Source organism: Lactuca virosa, chromosome 9 (assembly GCF_052849685.1).
Source record: "Lactuca virosa cultivar CGN04683 chromosome 9, Lactuca_virosa_CGN04683_v6, whole genome shotgun sequence".
Lineage (NCBI taxonomy): Eukaryota > Viridiplantae > Streptophyta > Magnoliopsida > Asterales > Asteraceae > Lactuca > Lactuca virosa.
The window spans coordinates 295565752-295592311 of NC_136434.1; positions in this window are offsets into that span (position 1 = coordinate 295565752).

Below are 26560 nucleotides of genomic sequence, written 5' to 3' on the forward strand. Positions count from 1 at the left end.
ATCTTTAATACCAATGTTATTAACAGACAGCTAATCTCATGGGAAATCTTTAACCAAATGCTTTCATCCTTCTATTGATAAATCTCTATTTTAATCATACTCTCATCTGTTTTGTTGGGCTATGGTGATTGAGTCCATGGACCACTCTCATTATACTCACAATTGAATGCTTACTATCATCTACATCTTTGTATTCTTTTAGTTGAAAGATGCCTCCACGTCGATCAACGAGATATAATCCTTCGATAACTCCTACTCAACCACCTTCTCCTCCACAATACGATCCTGCAGCTCTCCAAGCTGCAGTGGTTGCGGCTATTATGACAGCCTTAGCTTAATTCAATGCTAGTGGTACTAGCGGGAGTGGAACAACTATGCATTCTACTCAAAGTGATGCTCCGGTGTGCTCTAGAGAGTGTTCATATAAGGACTTCACCAACTACAACCCAGAGCCTTCAATGGCAGCGGTGGGATCATTTCTCTCTCGCAATGGTTTGAAAAGACGGAGTCGATCTTCGAGATTTTTTCCTATCCGGAAGGAAGCAAAGTAAAATTTTCTTCCTGCACCTTCGCGGACAGAGCCCTGACATGGTGGAATAGCCATGTCAAGTCACTTACCTTGATAGTGGCTAATGCAATGGGCTGGGAAGCTCTGAAGGAGCTTATGATCGAGGAATACTGCCCGAGGGGCGAGGTTCAGAAACTTGAACAAGAACTCTGGAGCCTAACCATGAAGGGCTCCGACATAGTTTCCTACACCGCTAGGTTCAGCGATCTGGTGGCTCTATGTGCAGGAATGGTCCCTACTGAGGAAAGAAGGTCGAGAGGTACATTTGGGGGCTAGTGCCTCCATTCCAGGGTAATGTCATAGCTTCAAACCCCACTCCCTTCGACAGTGCCAAGCGATTGACACAACGGCTCATCGATCACGGAGTCCGCACACCGACAACAAAAACAACTGTTGCCATCCCAGAACCATCAAATGCCGCTGACAACAAGCAGAAGTTTTGGGACAAGAAGAAAGCCAATGCGACACAAAACTCTGCCAAAAAACAGCAGGTCGTAGCTATTCATGGCGCGATAGCACCTACTGCCACTGCGCCGATGAAGGAATATGCGGGAAGCTTGCCAAAGTGCAACAAGTGCGGCTTCCACCACAATGGACCCTGTCGGGAAATGCAGTACGCTAACTGCAACAGGAAGGGGCAGACTGCCCGTTTCTACAAATCTCTGGCTAGGCCAATCACCCAGATCCGCAGCGTTGGAGTGGGCCAGGATTGCTACGGATGTGGCGAGGTGGGTCACTACAAGAGGAACTGCCCGAAGGCAGGGAACGCTGGCGGGGTGGGAAGGGTTTTGGCAATAAGCCATGAGGAGGCGGTAGCAGACCCTACAGTGGTCACTGGTACGTTTCTCCTCTATAACTCTTATGCATGCATATTGTTTGATAGTGGAGCGGAGAGGAGTTTCGTGAACTAGAAATTTGCACACTTACTTAAACAAAAATCACATGCACTGAAAGAACTGTTGACTGCAGAAATGGCTAACGGAAATACTGAGAGCACTAGCTGTATATACATAGGATGTACTCTATCTGTAGATAGCCAATCATTTCCAACCGACCTCTTGCATGTCTCAATTAAATGTTTCGACGTCATTATTGGCATGGATTGGTTGAGTCTTCATCGTGCTGACATCATGTGTTATGATAAGGCTGTTCGTCTAAATCTACCGTCTAATGAGACCCTAGTTATCTATGGCGACAAACCCTGCACGAACCTTAGAATCATTTCAAGTATACAAGCCTAGAAGTTCTTATTAAAGGAATGTCATGCATTCCTTGCTCATGTAGTTGATATGAGCCAAGAGACGAAATACATAAAGAACATCCTAGAAGTACGCGACTTTACCGACATCTTTCCAGAAGGACTACCAGGATTACCACCTCAACGTTAAGTCGAGTTCAGAATCGACTTAGTTCCAGGGGCTACCCCAGTAGCCAAATCGGCCTATTGTCTAGCACCAACTGAGATGCAGGAGCTATCCGGTCAACTCAACGAACTGCTCAGCAAGGGCTTTATTAGACCAAGCTTCTCACCCTGGGGAGCACCAGTCTTGTTCATGAAGAAGAAAGACGAATCTTTCCGTATGTGCATCGACTATAGAGAACTAAACAAGCTTACCATCAAGAACCGATACCCTCTACCTCGCATAGACGACTTGTTCGACCAACTGCAAGGGGCGAATTACTTTTTAAAGATTGATCAGAGATCCGGCTATCACCAGTTATGAGTTTTAGAGGAAGATGTTCCCAAAACAGCCTTCCGAACTCGTTATGGACACTACGAGTTTGTAGTGATGCCATTCAGATTGACCAATGTACCCGCAGTATTCATGGACTTAATGAATAAGGTGTACCTTCCTTTCTTGGATCAGTTCGCTATTGTATTCATCGATGACATACTTATCTACTCTCGAAGTAAGGAGGATCATAGTCAACACCTGTGTCAGGTCATCGAAACACTGCGATCGGAGAAACTCTACGCGAAGTTCTCTAAGTACGAATTTTCGATTCGAAGAGTCGAATTCATGGGTCACGTGGTCAGCGAAGAGGGAATTCACGTGGACCCTTCCAAAATAAAGGCCATTAAGAACTAGTCAGCTCCAAAGATGCCTACTGAAATTCGTCAATTTCTAGGTCTCGCTGGCTACTATCGCAAGTTTATTCAAAACTTCTCTAGGATCGCGAAACCGCTTACTACATTGACCCAGAAAGGTGTAACCTTTGACTGGGAAGAGAGACAAGAAAAGGCATTCCAAACGCTGAAGCGAGCCTTATGCAGCGCACCGGTACTATCCCTCCCAGAAGGGATATAAGACTTTGTAGTTTATTGTGATGCATCCAACCAAGGGCTTGGCTGTGTTCTTATGCAAAGAGGAAAGGTCATCGCCTATGCGTCAAGAATGCTAAAGACACATGAAGTCAACTACACCACACATGATCTTGAGTTAGGAGCAGTGGTATTTGCTCAGAAGATCTGGAGACACTACCTGTATGGTACAAAAAGCACTATCTTTACAGACCACAAAATCCTTCAACATATATTCGACTAGAAGGAGCTCAACATGAGACAACGACGGTGGGTCGAGCTACTCAATGACTACGAATGCAAAATTCTTTATCATCCCGGTAAAGACAACATAGTAGCTGACGCCCTAAGTTGGAAAGAATACTCTTGTCGTAGAGTGAAATCATTGACTATGACTATCCATTCACATCTGTCCACACAAATTAAGGAGGCTGATCTTGAGGCCTTGAAGCCTGAAATTGTGGTAGGTGAATACCTAAGAGGGATGGATAAAAACTTGGAAGTCAAGGGTGGCGGAGCCTTGTATCTCATGGATCGGATCTCGACACCGGAGCTCGGTGGTTTCAGAGACATGGTCATGACTGAAGCCCATAATACTCGATATTCCGTCCACCCAGGTTCAGATAAGATGTATCTGGATCTCAAAAAGCTATACTGGTAGCCTAACATGAAAGCAAAGATTACTACCTTCGTGAGTAAGTGTCTTACTTGCGCCAAGGTTAAGGTCGAATACCAGAAACCCTCAGGTTTACTACAACAACCGGAGATACCGGAATGGAAGTGGGAGTGGATCACAATGGACTTCATAACCAAGTTGCCCAAGACAACAGGTGGTCTCGATACCATTTGGATGATCGTAGACAGGTTAACAAAGTCCACACACTTCCTGCCTATCAAGGAAACTGACGGAGCATGTTCAAGACTAGTCTTTTATTTTGATATTGCTATTTTCGGTGTCTTACAAATACATTCAGAACACACTTGTATTAACTATATTATTAACGTAATGGATGATGTTGTTGCTTGTTTTACTATTGTGCATGCTTATGATACTGAACATGATGTCTCCGCCCCCGAACATTTCCGCCGTTCTAGTTTGGGGGTGTGACAGAATTGATTCGAAATAGTGTCAGATGAATGAGAAGGAACGAAATCAATCTAACGATGTAAATGAATTATTCAAAATGGATTTGGGCTCAAAATAGAAAATTAACAGCAACGGATCACAAAAATGGGCTAAAATATATGGATCGAAATGATTTTAATTTGTTTGGTCTAGATTAATGTAAAAGAATTGGATTAAAAGAATTTGACATAAAATGAAAATAGATCCAATGGAAAGACTCACCAAACTAGTATTTATACTATGGGAGCTCTCTCAACCTACAATGAATACTAAACTAGTATTTATAGGCTAGCTCAACCCATAAGTTCTTTTACACGAGAAGCCTTCCATATCGAATAGGAAAAGCCTTCAAAGTGAACATCCCATGTAGAGCTTTGCACCCGAACAATTATTGATCACCCTGATCTTGCCAACCTTCCATCATTTTCCTGGGTATTCACAACAAAAACCACATGCTCTGAGCATAACCTTAAATATCTGAATGCTCTACTCACCTAAGATCACATAACCAATCGCGCCTCGCCCACGGGTCTCACCAAAGCTAGCATAACCAAACGGACCTCGCCCATAGGCCTCACCTAAGATAGCATAGCCAAACGGGCCTCACCCTCAACTAGGAATTATACTAGTCTAACCACTGATACGACTCTTACATTTTTTTGAAATGGAGTGACTAAATAACAACAATGATACTGACACAATTCGAAGGTAGGTTGTGATTACCTAGCGAATACTACGACTAGCTCGTAGTATTTCCATATATCCACTATAACCATGGGCCTAACCTATGGTCTTGCCAACTATTCACAAAACCGAACCACGATCCACATGAGTCTAAATCGCAAAGCACCACTACCGATGATTCACGTCCTCAGACAAGATTAGTTGAATCCTTAGCATCTTCCTCCTTGATTACAACCAAACAATGAACATTATTCCTAACATTCACCCTCGTCTCATGCCACAACCAGAACTGGCTCTCCACTCACCCTAGAATACGAAACTCCTCCTTGATGTACACTTGGAAATATTCCCTATTAATCAAAACGGTTCTGCCCCACTTGGATTCAACTACACTCTGCCGACCTCATACCCATTAGATCTGAAACACCTCACAACTTCTCCACTCCACCACTATCATCATTAGCTTACCAGAACCAAAATTCCATGAGAAAACAGTTTAGGGTGCCACACTTCATACCATATCAAACGCTTCGCTACTATTGATTAAATATTGCCACATCCAAAGCACTTTCTGTAACATCCCGAACTGCGCAGGTACATTTCGGATCCCTTCTCTTTTATTAGTTGCCATTTATAGTCCCTGGAGTTGGTTGAGTTGGACCATGAGAAGTATAAGTATTAAAGTTGCAACTTTAAGTCAGGAATGAGTACGCTGAGTGTACATAAGGGTACGCCGAGCGTACTAGGCGCATCCTAGTACGTTGGACGTACACTCATGTACGTTGGGCGTACTCATGTCAGGTGAAAACCATAATATTTGGGGTATGGGGACTATATAAACACCCTTATAGATTATTTCCTCTGATTATCCTCAGCCTCCACAGCCTACATTCGTTCTCCCCAAACCCTAGCTCTTCCTTTGTGTGTTTAGGCTTATTTGGTAAGTTTTTGAGTGCTTCAAGAGGAAGGTATTGCATCAAAGTGTTGGAGAAGAAGAGCAAGTATGTGGATCTGAAGTTAGTTTGTGATCAAGAAGCTCCAGAAGGTATAAAGTTCCAAACTTTATGCATATATGCTTAGATTTCATCATTTTACTTTATTAGAACCATTTCTTGTCCCAAAAGCCATAAATTGGTGCATGTTGTGTTGTCGACGAAAAGAGCTGTCCTTCCAAGCTCTTGAAGGGACCTTGAGTGATAAAAATAAGGTCCCATTAGTTATAGGTTTACCATGCAAGAGAAATAGGGTCTTAATGGATTAAGACCAAGCATTTAGAACTTTATGGACACCGAAAGTGATAAAGTTCGTGACTTTATGGGTCCTAGGCACATTTAGTCACTGGATCTGAAGTTGGGGCTTAAGTGCTTAACCCATTAAGAACTTAATAAGGAGTTGGCAAAACGCTACGTATGCCCAACATAAATTCAGTACGCCTAGCGTACCGGCTCAACCACCCCGACGGTGGTCAACATCAGAATGAGTACGCCCAGCGTAGCAGAGGAGTACTCCCCGCGTACGTCCTCTGTTGGGCCATTGACAATTGGGCTTCGAGTTTTGGACTGTTTATGGACTAAATGGATTTGGGCCTTTGCTGGACTTAGTAAATAAGATGTTTTGGGCCAGTTAGTGGTAGTGGATCATGGGGTTAGGCCCAATAAGGAGGTTGGGCCCAATTTAGTAAATTGGGCCAATTGTGGACTTATGTATATGGACTTCCAAGTTAAGGGCTTGGTGTGGGACTTTGGCCAACAAAAGGGAATGGACTTAATGAGTTATGAGGACACTTAGTCAAGGGAGTAATGCTGGTTATTAACCTAGTATTTATTATTATGTGACAGTTCGAGATTCCCGGTGAGACAGCAATCAGAGATGTATAGTATTTTAGCACTACTTGCGAGGTGTGTTATCCTCACTATGCTAAGGGGTGTAAGGCACAAAGTCCGGCCCATTGGATATGATATCCTAGCAGTTGGTAGTATGTTGAGTATGAATTAGTATTGCATGCTAGTTGCCATACCAGTTAGGTAGATCTTTAAGACTACCTGTGATGTTTTGTGATCATCTGTATGTGCATTAGTTGTGTTATATGTCGACATATTATGTGGGGTGGGTTGAGGTAATACTGCTCCGTGCGGTAACCAACAAACCCGGGAGCATTCCATATACGAGCTGAGGGCCAGGTGCGGCATGCCAGACTCATACTGTGGGCTTGGGAGCATTCCAGATACGAGCTGAGGGAGACTCGTACTGTGGGCTGGGTGGCAATCCAGATGTGAGTTGTGGGCCCGGAAGGCAATAAAGACTCACACTATGGGCCCAGGGGTAATCCAGTCTGTAAAGCTGTGGACCCAGTATATGCTGTTATTTGTATATGTATTATGTGCAGTGTATCGGTATTTTGGGGAACTCACTAAGCCTCAGGCTTACAGTTTCAGTTTATTGTTTCAGGTACATCAGGGGATCGCGACAAGGCGAAGGCGTGATCGTACAGCTCCTCATATTTATGTTTATGTTTATGGGATACTCTGATATTATACATTTTGAAAACAAGTCTTGTAATAACTAATGGTTTTGGATTGTTTAAAAAGTTTTAAATTGGCTTGAATTATATGGGTGTTACAAGTTGGTATCAGAGCCTTGGTTTGAGTGAATTGGAGGAACATTCGTGTGAATCCAGTCTCAAATCAAGGAAAGATTTTTAAAATGGCTTTCAAAAGGTTTTCAAAATAAGTAAAGGAGGATGCAGGTTGTACGATCAGCCGGAGCCAATAAGTAGATCCCAAAATACCATACAGTTGTTTGATTATGTGATATGTTAGAACAACATGCTAGTATTAGGCTAGGGATCTAAAGAATTGAATGATAGAATTTCCTGATTACATGATGCCTGCTAGCCTAGGGTTTTCTCTATATGGAATTGACATCATTAGTGTAGTTGCTTGTGTATGCATCACGGCTGTATATAATTAAGATCTTATAGCCTGGGAATATTTGATTTAGCCTTATGTTCTGTTCTTATTGATTGGGGCTAAGGGTAGGATTGGATATTCGAAAGTCTATAGGGTCCAACGTTATGTATGGCTAGCATACATTAGTGCTACGGGATTGGTGGCAATTTCATGGATGGGTGGGTCGTGCGAGGCGGGGAGGCCAGTTATGAGATATTTAGCATTCCTCTAGGAGTGAGGATTGAGTGCTCGCCATGTTTATATATATTTGGTTAGGGTGTTATGGTGATACTTGAGACAAATATGGGTAGGTGTGGAAGGTAGTATGGGCTCGTACTACTGAAAGCACAGGACCCATACGCATAGCAAGGAAGTCACAACCCCTAGGGTTAGTCGGGAGTTGGTTCCCAGTTCTTTATGTGGATTATCTGATATTTTGTGGTATGTTTCAGAATGGTGATGACCAGACGCTTTGTGAGTGGATCCGGTTCGGGATCAGGACAGGAGACGGAGGCCAGGAAGGGCCAACAACACCTGAGCCGGTGGTGCAGATAGGTATAGAGGAGTTGGATGCCAGGATCCGAGAGATCTTGCGTGATGAGGTTGCTGCTATGTTCCGGGCGTAACTACCGGAGATGTTTGTGTCTATTAAGACCGCTATGGTTGAGTACTTTGACGAGCATTACGCAGCCCTTGCAGAGACGGCTGCCGCTGCAGCTGCATCCGCTGTAACAGTGGCAGGAGGAGGTAGAGTCAGTCGGGGCATCCAGTACCGGGACTTCGATAACACGAAGCCCCCGACATTCGATGGTACCCAGGATCCGATTAGATCTATGAGGTGGTTATCCGTTGTGGAGGGCTGTTTCTTCACGTGTTCATGTCCTACTGACCAGAAGGTCAGATGTTCCCTGAATATGCTGAGGCTTGAGGCCAAGGACTAGTAGAGATTGACAACAGGGTCGTACACTGATGATCAGAGAGCTGCTGTTACTTGGGAGCAGTTCAGGGATATGTTCTGCGCTCGATATATTCCTCGGGTTGAGTGGGAACGATTGGCTCAGGAGTTTTTGAGTTTGAGTCAGGAAGGAGAGTCGGTGACGGAGATCACCCGGATGTTCACGGAGACGGTGATGTTCTGCCCGGAGTTTGCATCGGAGCAAGCTCAGATGTCACGCTATCTGAGCGTGCTCAAGACTGACATTCGTCAGTTTGTTGCCACACAGCGATGCGATACTCTACTGGAGTTACAGGAGGCCGCTAGGCGGCGTGAGTTGGAGATTGAGCTGCAGATGAGGGTGCAACAACAGGCCCTGGCACAGCCACAGCCGGCGTCAAAGCCGTCTAAGATCGTTGATTCTAGGGTTGGGAGCCAGTAGAGCCGCACTTGTGGAAAGTGCGGCAAGCATCATTCTGGGGTTTGTCAAGCTGGTAGTGGGTGCCACAAGTGTGGCAAGGAGGGGTATTATGTGAAGGATTGTCGCCATCCCGCCCCGGTTCCGAGTATGTGGTTGTGTTATCACTGTGATCAGGTTGGCCATATGAAGGCCAACTGTCCGTTGCTTGCCACTAAGCCGACATAGACTCCCGCTCCAGCTACATTGAGGATTACAGATGGGAGGCCAGCTAAGGCAGAGCCCTTGAAGGCTCAGGGGCGTGTCTTCCAGCTTACAGTGGACGAGGCCAAGGCAACACCAGATGTGGTTGTTGGTATGTTTCTATCCTTTATCTTATTTATTATATCTGTTTTATGCTTATCCGTTGTACCAGTGATTAGGTACGTTTTTAGTGAATTCCTTGCCTGCTTTGGTTTTATTTGACTCGGGGGCGAGTCGGTCTTTTGTATCTCAGATATTTAGTAGGGAGTTTGGTGTGCCAGTGGGCGAGCTAGAGTGTTCGTTGCGAGTCTCTATCGCCAACGAACACAGAGTTTCTGCTTCTTCGGTCTACCGAGGATGCGAGTTGGAGATCTTCGGAGTTTCCTTTCCGATAGATTTGATACCGATTCCCATGAGGGAGGTCTGCGTGATCGTAGGGATGGATTGGCTTAGCCATTTTGGTGCCATGATAGATTGTGAGGGTCAGCGAGTTGTAGTTCGAACCCCAAGTGGGGAAGAACTGTGACATCCCCATTTTCACGGCCAAAAAAGATAGATTTTGTTTATGCTGTATAAAAATCAGAGTACCCTTTTTAATAAAAATGTTACGGAATTTGTTCCCAGAAAAACATGATAAATACATTATCAAGGCATTTCTGAAGAAATGTATTTTATTCGTTTTAAAACATTGGGATGTCATCGTCAATACAGAAACATAAGTATAAACAGAACTTACATTCATTTTCACTAGTGATTTATATCTCCTTAATCTATCAGTGTAATGTAACTTCATATCGACACCTGTGATTGAAATAAACTGAGTGGGTCAGGTTGGGAAACCTGGTGAGTACATAGGGTTTTCAACCCACAATAATATAATTATTATGTTTAAACATCAAACAATCAACCCAATTATCCATCCCTATTATCTTCCTTACTCTTAAGGGTCTACCCTAAGAGTCATCTATCCTTCATTCGTTTATTTCGAAGTCCCTTACTTCCAGGGTTTATAAGACAGACACTAATTCCATAGCTGCCAATGCACTAAATCCATAGCAGCTAAAGTTCATTCATAAGGTACTAAATCCATAGCTACCAGTGTAGGTACTAAGTCCATAGCTACCAATGTTTATCTAACAGGCACTAAGTCCATAGCTACCAGGTACTAAGTCCATAGCTACCAACACCTAACAGGTACTAAGTCCATAGCCACCCGTGTTTACCTAATAGGTACTAAGTCCATAGCTACCAATGTTTCTCCAATAGGCACTAAGTCCATAGCTGTCGATGTTATTTATTAGGCACTAAGTCTATAGTTGCCAATGTTTACTCACATAATCTTTTATCGCTCATTATACATATACCCATGTCATACCCAACATATTTGTAGATATAAAATATATATACAGTTCAAATCATTTTAAAACATGTATAAAATCATTCTTCCAGCATAGACAACAAGTATTCAGATAGTATGCACACATAGCACGTAATTTATATAAAATACTTCATATCTATATGTAAGATGAAAGTAACTATGCACTCACCTGATAAGGTGGTAACTCGGTACTCGGACAGCGCTTCGTTAATCTTAAAACAATTTCCCTCGGCCAAAACCTAGTATCATTACCACTAGAGTTTAGTCTAACGTTAATCGCAACTAATTAATAGTCTAGCTATTATTACTATTATATAAGAATTAAGCAACACTCTTATATAACTCATAATTATAGCCCAAATAATTATTTTAAGGTCCTACTAATGTTACTATATTAAAACATAAGCTATACTAAAGATAGGGGAGGCATAGCTCACTTACAGCGGGTTTTTCGCAAAACCGGGCTTCGCTGGAGCAGCGTTTATGAGCCGAAAGGATCTTTTCTCGGGGATTCGGAAGCCTCGGGGCTTCCTTCGGGTGCTAGGGGGTTTACCTAGACTTTAGGGGGGGGGGAGGGGGGTTAGGGAGCTTAGAGAGAGAGTAGAGAGCGAAAGAAGAGGGTTGAGGTGTGAGGAAATGAGGGAACCCGACACTCTTATTTATAGGCTGAATTACTGATGGACTCGCCGAGTCGGTCCACTGACTCGCCGAGTCCGTGCCATGTGTCATCATCTGATGGCTTTCCTTCGAGAGAAAGCAACGGCTGTGATCGCGCCACGTCACCCAAACTCGCACAGCACCCTCCCGACTTAGAAAAATCATAACTCTCGCATACGAGCTCCATTTTCAAGGTTCTTTTTTCCACACGTAGGTAAAAACAAGATCTACAACTTTCATTTAGACTCCGTCGGCTAATTATCGATCGATCTTAAATTTACCAGTAGGAGGAGATTAGACTGTTAAATGACCGCGAAAAATTCGTATCTCCTTCATACGGACTCCGTTTTCGTCTGTCTTTTTACCGTTGAGTTCCTATTAATGAGATTTTCAATTCTCATTTAGGTTGCGTAAGCCAAAAACCGCTCGAACTAAAATTCGAGTTTCGGGTCGTGCACTTCTATGCCAAATCTTAGAAAATTCATAACTTCCTCATACAAAGTCAGATTTGGGCGTTGTTTTGATGGACGCTCTCGGTTTAACATATTCTAAAACTTTTGTTTAGATTTCTAAGGCTAAAAAACCCTCTATCGTAAATTCACTATTTACGTTTCCCGGTGCCGTGCCGGTTTTGCTGTAAAACTTCGACGAGCCATAACTTCTTCATTATAACTCGGATTTTGGCGTTCGTTATATGTACGAAACCCTTGAGACATATTCTACAACTTGTTTAAGATTATTTATTCTAAATAATATTTTGTCTAAAATTCGTTATCGACCCCTATTATCTCTAAATTGACTAGCCCGGATCTACAGGCGTTACAAGAAATGATTGTTTATGGCGAGGGTACCAGGTTGGGTTCTGGGTACTGTTTAGCTGGCAGGCCTCAACAGTATATTGAGCACGGATGTGCAGGTTATCTAGCATACGTGGCAGATACGCGGACCAGAGAGCAAGTTTCAGTTTCAGTGGTTCCAGTGGTCAGGGAGTTTGCTGATGTGTTCCTGGAGGAGTTACCCGGAGTACCTCCGGAGAGGCAGGTCGAGTTCAGGATCGACCTAGTGCCAGGTGCGGCCCCTATCGCCAAGGCGCCATACCGGTTGGCACCAGCAGATATGCAGGAGTTGTCATCACAGCTGCAGGAGCTGCTGGGAAAGCAGTTCATTCGTCCGAGAAATTCTCCATGGGGAGCACCGATCCTCTTCATCAGGAAGAATGAGAGCTTGCATCGGATGTGCATTGATTATAGGGAGTTGAACAAGTTGACGGTGAAGAACCATTATCCACTTCCGAGGATAGACGATCTCTTTGATCAGTTGCAGGGGGCATCTTGGTTCTCCAATATAGATTTGAGGTCGGGGTATCATCAGGTCCGGGTCAGAGAGGACGACGTGGAGAAGACCGCGTTCGAGACTAGTTATGGTCATTACGAGTACGTGGTGATGCCGTTTGGGTTCACCAATGCACCAGCAATATTTATGGACCTGATGAATCGGGTCTACAGACCGAAGCTGGATCGCTCGTTCATCGTGTTTATAGATGATATCTTGGTGTATTCCAAGACTCGAGAGCAGCACGAGGAGCAGCTCAGGGAGTTGTTGGGAGTTCTAAGATGAGAGCGGCTATATGCCAAGTTCTCGAAGTGTGAGTTTTGGTTACGGGAGGTCCAGTTCCTCAGGCACCTCGTGAACCAAGATGGGATTTTGGTCGACCCGGCCAAAATCAAGGCAGTCATGCAGTGGGAGGTTCCGAAATCTCCCTCAGATATCATGAGTTTTCTGGGATTGGCAGGGTACTATCGGAGATTCATACAAGATTTCTCTAAGATTGCAGTACCCCTCACTCGTCTGACGAGGAAGGGGGTGGATTTCTGGTGGGGCCCTGAGCTGCAGAGGGCGTTTGAGACCCTCCGTCAGCGTTTATGTGAGGCTCCAGTTTAGGGGCGGTCCTCATGCAGAGAGGACGAGTGATAGCCTACGCATCACGGCAGCTGAAGCCGCATGAGACGAGATACCCTATGCATGATTTAGAGCTGGGAGCGGTGGTGTTCGCTCTCAAGATATGGAGACATTACCTATATGGGGTCCGTTGTACCATTTATACGAATCACAAAAGCTTGAGACATATCATGGATCAGCCGAACCTGAACATGAGGCAGCACAGGTGGCTGGATTTAGTCAAGGACTACAATTGCGAGATCCTTTACCACCCTAGTAAAGAGAATGAGGTTGCGGATGCTTTAAGCCGCAAGTCAGCTGGGTCTTCCACCCCAGCGAGATGTATGAGGATAGCGGTGGATTCTCCATTTGTGAGTCTGATCAGAGATGCTCAGGTCGAGGGCATGCGGCTAGAGAATTGGAAGCTGGAGAGGATTAGGGGTGAAAACACCCGGTTTGTGCAGGATAGCCAGGGATTATTAACCCGATGCGGTCGGGTATAGGTTTCGATGTCCGGTGGGGTTAGACAGACAGTCATCAAGGAGGCTCATAAGTCTCATTTCTCTATTCACCCAGGGGCCACCAAGATGTACCAGGATTTGAGTTTGAACTACTGGTGGCCGTGCATGAAGCGAGAAATCGCTTGGTACGTCGAGAGGTGCTTGACCTGTAGGATGGTCAAGGCCGAGCATCAGAGGCCGCATGGCAAGCTGCAACCCTTGGAAATGGGAACAGATCATGATGGATTTTATTACCAGGTTGCCGAGGACGGCGATGGGGTTTGATGCTATATGGGTCATCGTCGATCGATTGACCAAGAGTGCCCATTTCTTGGCCATACGAGAGAGTTCATTGACCGAGAATTTGGCCGACGTGTACGTCCACGAGATCGTGGCTCGCCATGGGGTTCCGGTCTCCATCGTCTCCCACCGGTATGTTAGGTTTACCTCCCGTTTCTGGCAGAAGTTCCATGAGGAACTGGGCATGCGGCTGCACTTTAGTACAACATTCCATCCGCAGACCGACAGTCAGAGCGAGCGGACCATACAGACCCTCAATGCCATGTTGAGGGATTGTGTTATTGACTTCGGCGGGAGCTGGGATTCCCACCTACCCCTTGCAGAGTTCGCCTACAAAAACAGCTACCAATCCAGCATTGGCGCTCCGCCTTTCAAGCTGTTGTACAGGCGGAGATGTCGCACCCCGGTTTGTTGGGTAGAGGTTGGCCACCAAGTGATGGGACGAACAGAGGTAGTTTTGCAAACTACAGAGAAGATTCAGCAGATTAGACAGCGACTACAGGCCGCTCAGAGTCGGCAGAAGAGGTACGCCGACAGACGCCGATCTGAGTTGGAGTTCCAGGTAGGTGACATGGTGCAACTGAAGGTTTCACCCTGGAAGGGCGTGATTCGCTTCAGGAAGAGGGGAGAGTTGGGTCCCCGATACATTGGACCATTTCGGGTTATCTCCAGGGTTGGCAAGGTTGCATACAGATTGGATCTTCCAGAGGGACTCCGTCAGATACACAACACATTTCACGTTTCGCAGTTGCGAAAATGCACTATGAATCAGGAGGCAGTAGTATTGTTGGATGATATTCAGGTTGATGAGCACCTGAATTATGTGGAGAGGCCCGTGGCCATTCTGGAGAGAAAGATGAAGGTTTTACGGAATAAGGAGATACCTTTGGTAAAGGTACTGTGGGAGCATCGGAGAGGATCCGAGTGGACTTGGGAGCCCGAATCTGAGATGCGGGAGCATTACCCGGATCTATTCGTTGCAGCAGACTTCGAGGACAAAGTCTAGGTCAAGTGGGGGAGAATTGTAACATCCCGAACTTCGCAGGTACATTTCGAATCCCTTCTCTTTTATTAGCTGCTATTTGTACTCCCTGGAGTTGGTTGAGTTGGACCATGAGAAGTATAAGTATTAAAGTTGCAACTTTACGTCAGGATGGAGTACGCTGAGCGTACATAAGGGTACGATGAGTGTACTAGGCGCATCCTACTACGCTGGGCGTACACTCATGTACGATGGGCGTACTCATGTCAGGTGAAAACCCTAATATTTGGGGTATGGGGACTATATAAACACCCTTATAGATCATTTCCTCTGAGTACCCTTAGCCTCCACAACCTACATTCGTCCTCCCCAAACCCTAGCTCTTCCTTTGTGTGTTTAAGCTTATTTGGTGTTTTTTTGAGTGCTTCAATAGGAAGGTATTGCATCAAAGTGTCGAGACGAAATTCTCTCTAACGGGGGGATGATGTGACAACCCGAAATTTCTATCTTGAGTAGTTATCCAAATCAATCAAGGTTGGACTCATTTTGCTATCTTCTAGCATTATTTAAGAGTCAATTAGCGCGTTTTAAGCCTAGTACATCCAAGAAATGAGTGTTAGGATTTATCTGCTTGAGTCCATTGTGCACAAAGCAAGCCATAAACTTCATCATGTGGAGTTTACGACCACAACATATGAGTTTACGGCCGTAAACTCAAGGTGGCCGTAAAATCAGGCTATAAACATGATATTCCTTCATTTCTTCCTCATTATTCACCATTTCAACTTCAAGAACTTGACTTATCTCTCAACTATCATCCAATTTTTACTCTTAGATCTTCAAGATTTGTAAGTGTTCTTCCTATGAATCATTGATACATCTATTTAACTAGTATCACCCTTTTATTTCATCCATTAACTTCATCTTTTGGGTTTGATCTTCAAGTGTTCTTCATTTCACCGAGAACACCAAGAACACCTACTAAGTTCTTGGACTTTAAACACCCCCAAAGGATTATAAACTCGTAAGTACCTTCCTTCGAGTATTACTTACTAGTTATGCTACTTGAAATCATCCAATATCCAAGATCAAAGAGAGTTTACGGCCAGGAGCATCTCCATTGTCCGTAAACCCTTGTTAAGCCTTCTAGTGGGATATAAACTCTTCCTTAAGGCTTGGATTGGGTCTAGAACACTTCGATGATGTTGTACGACCTTAAATCACCTCTTTGGCACAAGACTTAATGAGTTTACGGTCGTAAATTCATAGGGCCACAAACCCTATGACCGCAAACTCATAGGACCGTAAACCCTATGGACGTAAACGCATGTGGCCGTGAACACATGGCCGTAAACACCATGGTGTGGCCTTAACCTCCTTAGATGCAATCCTTTGTGATTATAACACTTCCATATAAGTGTTTCCTAGTTCCTAAGGTGTGTTCCTTACATGATTAGTTGTATAAACACTAATTATATACATATATGTGTCTTTATATGCTTATTAGGATCCGTTGTGCTCAAGTCTTCACTTGGCACTTAACATCCTACAATCCGATCTTTCATTCGTATCACTCACTGTAGGTGAGTTCATACCCCTTTAACTTACCTTTGAAATGATTTTAAATGCTTTTATGGAGGGGGATACAAGTGCAAACATTATAGTTGTTATATCAATCACATGTGATTAATGACTATCAAACAGTCAGATTTCTTATACTTCAAACTGTGTTTTGAAACAAATTACTTCAAATGGATTTACAAACTCTTTTATATGCAAAACTCCTTATTAAACTCTATGAAACTTATGCTTTGTCAAAAATCATGTCTATATAGATATAGTTATATAAATAGGATTGAAAGGACTTTAAACTGATAACTCGCCTAATTTCTTATTCTATGTTTGGTTGTGGACTTAGGGTATCGGTTATTTGTCCGAAGGTCGTTTGAATCTTAGTTATGTATTATATTTATGTGTATAGACATTAAAGTTTTTCATTCAGTTCAATACCTTTGGGTAGCAAAGGTGTATAAACATGTTCATTCAAACAAACTACATCACTAGTAAACATAATAGGTATAGTTTAGGAAGTCACTATTAGTATTACTAGAACAATGAAACACGCAAAGAGTCAGTTCATACATGAGTCAGTACATACTATAACGAGAAACAATACTCACTTTAAAGAGAAACAGATAGAGAATACTATAACGAGAAACAATACTCACTATAAAGAGAAACAGATAGAGCATACTATAACGAGAAACAATACATACTACACACTATACACTAGAGAACATACTACATACTAGACAGAGAAAACATACACTACACTAGTACATACTATACAAATACAAGAATAATATAACATTAATGTGAGACACTGTGACAACCCGAAATTTCTATTCTGTACAACCATTCACTTCAATAGGAGTCAAAACTGTTTCTGCTAATTTTCAAGCTTTTTGGAATAAGTTTGAGTATTTTAAGATTAGTACTTCAGGAGATAACAGGAGAGAGGATGCCCTAGGGTTTATTTTGCAACAATATAATTCCAAAACTCCAAGAGTTTGGAGTTTACGGCCTAAACAAAGGTTTTTACGGCCGTAAACCCTAAAAGAGGGTATAAATATGACACTTAGTCATTATTTATCACTTTTCACATTTTCAAGATCCAAATCTCATTTCTCTCTCAAGTATCATCCAACATTTCTTCAAGATCTTCAACTTGTAAGTGTTTCTTACCCTAATAAGTTGATATATACCTTAATCTAGTGATCTAACATGATTCCATCCGTGAAATCATTCCAAAAGTGTAGATCTTCAAGTTTCACCAAGAACACCAAGAACACACTAGTGTTCTTGGACTTTTAGCACCTTGTCAAGCTTCTACCTAGTAAGTACTTCTATCCTAGAGTATTATAGCGCTTGTTACACTTCTAAACATCAAGAAAACACCCAAGAAACCAAGGATCAAAGATGTTTACGGTCCAAGATGTTCTTGGACCGTAAACCCTAAAAAGGGTGCCAAAGTGTGCCCTAGTTCCTTCTAAGCCTTGGAAACTGTTGGGTTTTGAGCATTCTAACACTCCTATGGTGTACATGCAAGCCTATAAACCTTGGATCTATGTTTTCTCTATTATACATGCAAATATTAACTATTCCAAGGTTTCATCCTAACTAGCATATTATGAAGCACCTATACTACAAAGTTCTAGTTAGATGACATACCTTTTGATGTAGCTTGATGTCTTCAAGCTTTAAGAGCTTAGCCCCAATAGTGTGGAAGCCTCAAATGGAATCACAAATCACCAAAACACCTTGGAAGAACTTGAGAGAATATGTATGCACACTAAAATCGGCCCACTCTTATTTTCACACACTTGTGCCAATTTTGTGAGCCAAGGACCCATTTATATATTATGGAGGATTAGGGTTACATCCATGTAAACCCTAATACCCATGACCTTTCATTTACATAGGATCCATGGGTTAAAAGCTCCATGGACCATCCATGAAAGCTTAGCCCAACCTAAATGAACTTGGCCCATTCTATATATATAAGAGTCCATATTTAATTAGTTCTTTTTGATCACTTAATTAATTCTGAATTAATTCTTGATCAATACTAATTAAATAATATGATTCCATATTAATATATTAGAACTTATAATATATTAATATAAATCATAAATATACTATTCTCAAAAGACTATCCATATAAATTGTGCCGGTGAAGTGCAACCCAAATGGACCATGCCGGGTCGGGTCAAGTACATACCAAATATAGTTATGCACTTAGACATTAATCCAACAGTCTCCCACTTGGATAAGTCTAAAACTATTATTGAGTATGACTTCAAAACCTAACTGGCAATCGTAGCTCTTAAAGCCGCTGTCGAACTCTGACCTTGTCAATGACTTGTCCATTAGATAAGGGATCATATATTCCTCCATTCTAGATATCATATGGACTGAGACATGTATTATAATCATTCTCTATGTCCATTTGTTGTTTCCTGATTTTCGATTTATGATGACTGACTGATTGAACAAATCAAATCAGTCCTGGCTTGGCCAATCACTCATATGTGTCATCGCTAAATCATCGAGGGGCCCACAGATATCGCTTTTATCCCGAAGGTAAAAGGAATGGATAAACTTCAACTCATATGGCTTTTTCTACTACTTGTTGAATCATACACAAAGGCACGTTTTATAACATCGAGTTACCAATGCGTTTTCGTGCAATCAATGTATAACCAACTCATAGTAACAACTCATATCTCTAGGTTTTAAGAATATAAGATATTATCGTCTCATGATCACTCGTGATAAAATCCATGAAGTGATTCAAATGAGCGTGGGTTGAATCCAATACTCAAAACTTATGAGCACGCATGAGTGTTGTAGCACCACTTTGTCCGCCAACTTGGACCACTACAAACCAACCCACGACAATCTTGATTCATATCTACTTCCAACATATGACCGACTGTGGATGGTTTGAATAACTTAATCATTCAGGAAGAGCGACTTAGTTATTCTGGAAGTCAAAACATGCAAAGTGAAACACAAGAATAAATGAATCAAATATGGTATCAAACCCTATGATTATAAATAAACACTTTTATTTATCACCATACTGATTACTCATTATTCATTTTTTCGGTTTTATCAACTTTATACTTGAATTAAAAACACTAGTTGTCCCATGCTCCAAGCATGTACACTATGTTTTTCTTAAACAATAGCTTTGCCATACACCAAGTATGCACTCTATGTTTGTCTATGATCCTTACTTTGTGAAATAAACCAATTGAACATAATTTCAATGATTCTAATTTCACACTCCCAAATCCTTATCGAAAAATGTGAGAATTTCAAATTCCTATCATTTATCGAAATCTGTTTAGATTTTAAACTTATATGTACTGACCCTCCTGTAATTAATATGTACAAAGTCACAAAGACTTGTCAACAGTCATTATAAGGTATTCCAATGGAGATCAACTCCATGGAAACTAAGTCTCATATTCAAAGTACATTGCTTTGGACATGCTTCTTGCATTAAGTTTTCTAATCTTACACATATAACTTCCACCTATGGAGACAACTCCATATTCTCATTTTGACTATCACTTCTGATAAGAGATGCCTCTTTTCATAATATGTCAATATGGTCCTTCCAAAATTAGCACTATACTTCCAACTGTCCCTGAGCAACCAATCTTTGGTAAACCTCAGATTGTCCTCGACAATTGCTTAATCATTTTAGTCATATCCAATTGTAGACCTTTTCCCTTCTTAATGCCTCTGGGCATTTGGAAAAATTTAGAAATGACTAATATTATAGCACATGCAATCGATCCTGCACCCAAAGCAAATGGTACACGATTCATGATGTCTCACATAAAGACATGATTCTAGACCAGTCTTTTGCTACAATATTTTTATTTGCCATGTTTTCAAATTTTGACTATGAAGTGGGATGCCGTAATCATAATCGAATTTTGAGAATGCAATATATAGAATTTCCTTAAGTTGAACCAATCCAACATGAAATTCATATATATATATATATTCTTGACTAAAGATGATTAAGGTCTCAATCTAAGCCTTTAGAACTGAAATGAAGTATATCCTCTCCCTTAATTATAGCAAAACAACTTTTTCAATCTCTGCAGCCTCACGAATTGAAACTTTTGTTTTCTATAATTAACATTGCTAACTTGCAACACTAAAAATAATTATCATGCTCCCACTAAGATGATGATTATTAGCATAACACTTATGCTCCCACTAGCTTTGACATGTACTCAGAAATCAGCTGGACTTCTAGAAATCAATACTTTATTGACTTTCTTACCAAAGTTCAGATTTCTGATACGAGATGCTTTGATAAAACTTTATCAAAATCATACACCTTTCCTTAGATAGCATGCATGTGTGTCTAAACAATTTCAAAACTATGAAAAGGGATGTCGTAATCATAGTCTCAATTGTTTAGACCTTTTGCCATCTGCTTCAAATCTACTTGGTGGAAGTGTTTCCTCACCATCATTTTCATGAATTGGAGAGAAACCTTGTGACCCTTAGATTTTATGGTGTATGTGTTCTTATCCATGTGAATCGTCAAAACCATAGTCACAAGACAAGGATAATGACAAATCCAAACTCATATGGACTGAACTTATGCAATCTTAACTTCTTGCCACCTGGCAGTACAGGGCCTGCCATTGCTTCCAAGTTGTTATGCAACCAATTGAGAACTTTCAGAACTCCTACGCAAAGCCAAATTTAACTGGAATGGGCACAGAATATGTCAACACGATAGGTTATAAACCTCAAGTCGTGTGCTAGTGAAGAACCTCAGGTTTTATTCTTGATTAGTTCTTGAAATGCTTTTTAGGATCTTTAAGACTCCCACTATCCTCTTGACATATAAGACTATCTTGCCAAATATTCAAGAGATACTGCAGATTCTTTATCAAGACAAACACTTCACATAATTGGCCTTAGTTGGTGTTTGTTTTATCCAAAACATCACAACTTACCAATTTCAAATGTACAAGAGTAGGACACTTTTACTCTTACATTTGACAAGTGTTTTAAACCTTTCTTTAAGATATGTCACTCAAGTTACAATCTTGGAGTATGACTCTAAGAATTGTTTTGGAACGAAGTATGACTCATCTTCCACATCTAACCATTTCAACAATTCATGACTCCTCTTCTTAGTCATAAGAATGCACTAAGATGACCTTTAGAGGACTAATTGTGATATGATTTCTAAATCATTAAGATGATCACAAACATGAAACTAAAGTACTCTCCTATCTTTTCAGATTTGAGAAACTTTTATCTTTCTGCCTAATTTGATTCTTCCCATTCGTTCTGCCATACATTGAGACTTTTCCAATGTTTCAGAATTATACTTAAACTTGTAAGTATAACCATATTTACTAAACTTTAGTAAATCAAATAGTCTTAACGAGCTTTGTGGTGGACATGACCAGTACACAAGAATGTGTACTCGATCCCTTTAGTCCTTAACTTGACTCACATATCCATGTGAACAAGTAATTAGTCTTGATTTTCCAATGCTTGAAAGTTCTCATTCATCATACTATTCAACTTGCATGATTCCAAGTTTCAGTCCAATTGAAACTTGGCCGATGAGGAACTTTCCTGATTTGGTAAATTTAGACACTACCACAAATGAAAGAATCAAATCCATTTTCCAATATTGCTGTCAGTGGAATCATATAAGCAACAATTTTCGACAAATGCCATTGTAAGGATACTTCAAATAAATAAAATTAAACAATTTTCTTTTATTTTAAAACTTTGCGGAAAAACTTATCCTTACAATCCACATGGAAAATTGTTGTTATCTATTCCTTAGCAATATATCATAACTTCTTAAGCAACTGCTAAAAATTCTGATGCGATCGAAATCCACCTTCGCGATCAGAATCAGCATATACTTCCTTTAAGATTTCTCTCTATTCTTTGATTCTTAAAACATCAACATGTGACCCAGTCACATCATGTAATGAGGATCTCAGAATAGAACTTAACAAAGTTAGATAATGGGCTCTACCTGATGTAGAGTCAAACTTATTGACTTTAACATCCTTAGGTAAATTTGGCAGCTTTGCAATCAACGCCCCTTCCTTTGGCAAAATAAACATATGGACCCTTTGGTAATGGGACTATCTCAAACTTAGCCTTTCTCTTTACCATTTGGTCAACCGGGTTGACTATGGCCAATCCCTTTCCATTGGGAAGAGAATGATTTTTCTAGATTTCCAGTGTCACCATTGTCACTGTCCATAAAGTGTTTGGGAAGTTGATCTTCTAATCAAATTTGCTTTACTATCGTTCCAAATCATTGCTGATTCAGCAGCACCAAGCAAATAGATATGATCATTAAGGTTCATGTCATAGTCTGTTTCATAGTAGTCCCAAAGGAACTCACTATGTGACTTAGAAAGTGATTGAACATCCAACTTTCTCAAGACTTTGACACCCAACTCTCCTAGCTTGTCATTATGTGACTTCATCTCTAAGATGTGATCACACATAGACCTTGCTTGCCATTAGGGTTTGAGTGACTTTGAACTTGTGGGTTAGGGAGAATAATTGGAGGAGGTGGAGGAAGAGAAGTATGACTTCCATGAGCCAAACTCGGGAAGTCATATTCATTAGGAAAGCTTGGTTTAGGAAGATCATTGTTCTCTAAACCAGACATCAACAATGGGAGAAATTCACGTAAAGTTGATTTAAGTCCTTAATATAACACCCAATATGATATACTAAGGCTAGGACCCAACAAACTATTTTATAACTTGGAAGAGGGATGCCGTAATCCAAGCTATATAATATTTGAAGGTAGGTGAATGACGATTCACCAATTTCCACCAAGATAAACGAAATGTATTATTAGGTTTTAATTGGTTTTGAAACTCCTAGATTCTTTTGAGATTCATTGAACTTTTCAATGGCATGTTTCAATCTCGAGTGTGTCCTTCAGGTTTTGTGACTGGGATGCCGAGGATCACAAAACAAGGTGTGAAGTAACCATGCAAATATACTTGGTACCCTTAATATTTACCCCTCAATCGAGGTGTCGGTTAACCACACACGCTCCAACGATACTATGATAAACATTAAGTTACCCTTTGCCTACCTTGTTAAGTCCAGGTTAGTGTGCCGGTTAACCACACACGCTCCACTAACAGGTTAAACAAAGTACAAAGTGTAATTTCATGGATTAGCACCTTATTCACATTTTCCTAAGTAACTAAGATTGAGAATTTATAAGTGTTTAGTTACTTAGTATTTATCATTATACTTATAATGAAGGGAGAATTATAGTCCTTGTCCTACCTGTTCGGCTAACGACCCTCCACCGGTCAAGGAAGCGGTGAGTGAGAGTGGACACCCATTAAACTGCCATTTTATAGGCAGTAACCTTATACCCCCCTTATAGACCGGCTTCGTGAATGAGGCCTACTAATGGTAAGACGACTTGCTCTTATACATATAATATATTATACTTTTAATATTATAATAGAATAAGAGTGTATTTTAGACATTTAAAATACTTGGTGGTTTAATCTATTAATTAAACTATACTCTTAATTTAATTAAATTTAAACCATGTCATTATGGAATTATTAATTCTCTTTTAATTAAACACTTTAATTATCTATTAATAAAGTCCATAAGAGTTAATTGAATTATTTAATAAAAACATCATAATTCCAATTATTAAATTCAAAATTAAAACCATTTAATTAATTGTTTAAGTTATGAACCCAAGAGTTTTAGAATTCAATTCTTTTTTTTTTATCATAAAAAAACTTTTTCCAAATTCCAAAACTTGAGGGCAAGTTTTGTAACTCTTGAAAACTTTTGGATTCCATAACTTATGGAGTTAAATACTTGTTTTATGATGAAACTTTTCATGATCCATAACTTAAGAACAAGTTATGGAATTCTTTAAAACATTAAGACCAAGTTTTGTAACTCCATAAAAAACTTTGAATCAATTTTTTTAAAAACCTTTTCATATCCATAACTTATGGAGGTTTCAAAAAACTCTTTAGATCAAACTTTTAAAACTAATAAAATAATCATATCATTTTATCTTTTACTAAATTTGACCTAATTCAACTCATATAGCAAATGATTCAAATTTTACAAATAATTAGTTTTTCACAAAAACAAGTAATTATCTTAAAATTTGACAAACGTCATGTTTTTTTTTTCCTTTTTTTTCAACTTGAAAATAAAACATTTGCATCAATATAACAGAAAACAACCCATGGCTCTGATACCACTGTTGGGTTTTGAGCATTCTAACACTCCTATGGTGTACATGCAACCCTATAAACCTTGGATCTATGTTTTCTCTATTATACATGCAAATATTAACTATTCCAAGGTTTCATCCTAACTAGCATATTATGAAGCACCTATACTACAAAGTTCTAGTTAGATGACATACCTTTTAATGTAGCTTGATGTCTTCAAGATTTAAGAGCTTAGCCCCAATAGTGTGGAAGCCTAAAATGGAATCATAAATCACCAAAACACCTTAGAAGAACTTGAGAGAATATGTATGCACACTAAAAACGGCCCACTCTTATTTTCACACACTTGTGCCAATTTTGTGAGCCAAGGACCCCTTTATATATTATGGAGGATTAGGGTTACATCCATGTAAACCCTAATACCCATGACCTTTCATTTACATAGGATCCATGGGTTATAAGCTCCATGGACCATCCACGAAAGCTTAGCCCAACCTAAATGAACTTGGCCCATTCCATATATATAAGAGTCCATATTTAATTAGTTCTTTTTGATCACTTAATTAATTCTAAATTAATTCTTGATCAATACTAATTAAATAATATGATTCCATATTAATATATTAGAACTTATAATATATTAATATAAATCATAAATATACTATTCTCAAAAGACTATCCATATAAATTGTGCCGGTGAAGTGCAACCCAAATGGACCATGCCGGGTCGGGTCAAGTACATACCAAATATAGTTATGGACTTAGACATTGATCCAACAGAAACTAGTCTAGACCGTTTCCCTAATCTGTTCAGTACTTGAAAACATCAAAAGACCATAAACCATTTGGGTTTACGGCTGTAAACCCAAAGAGAAATGGTCCAAGGACCGTAAACTCCTAAAAGGAGTGAAATGGTGCCCTAATCTCTTCCTAAGGCTTATACATGAAGTAGGAATGCTTCTTGTGATCTTTAAGGCTTCAAAACACAAGATGGTCAAAGAAACATGAGTTTACGGCCGTAAACTCATGGGTTTACGACCGTAAACTCAATGAGTTATGGTCACAAAACCGTAAACTCAAATAAAGGGTCCCCTTGAACCCTAAACTCAATAGCAATGTCCTACAACACTTAGATGCAATCCTTAGGACTTATAGCACTTAAATAAGGTGTTTTACATGTCCTAGGATGTCTTAACTTTGTTAATTAGTTGTTTAAAGACTAACTGGATACATATATGTGTTATTATATGTTAACTAGGATCATTGTGTGTGTACAAGTCTTCACTTGACACCTAGCAATCCTATATCATCAGTTCGTCCAAACCACTCACTACAGGTGAGTTCATACCCCTTAATTAACCTTTTAAATTTTTTTAAATGCTTTTATGGGGGGGAATACAAGTTGAACAATTATAGTTATTATATCAATCACATGTGATTAGTAACTACCAAACAAGTGGATTTCTTACTTTTCAAACTGTGTTACTAAACTGTTTTACTTCAAACTCTCTTACAAACTCTTTTACATACCAAATGCTTTTATCAAACTCTTTTACATGTTAAATACTTTTACTTAAACTCTTTTAACTTATATTCTGTGTATCTATATAGATATAGTTATATAAGTAGGATTGAAAGGACTTAGGACTGATAGCTCACCTTACTTCCTGTTCCTTGTTTGGTTGTGGACTTAGGGTATTCAGGTTATTTGTCCGAAGGTCGTTTGAATCCTAGTTATATATCATGTATATGTGTGTA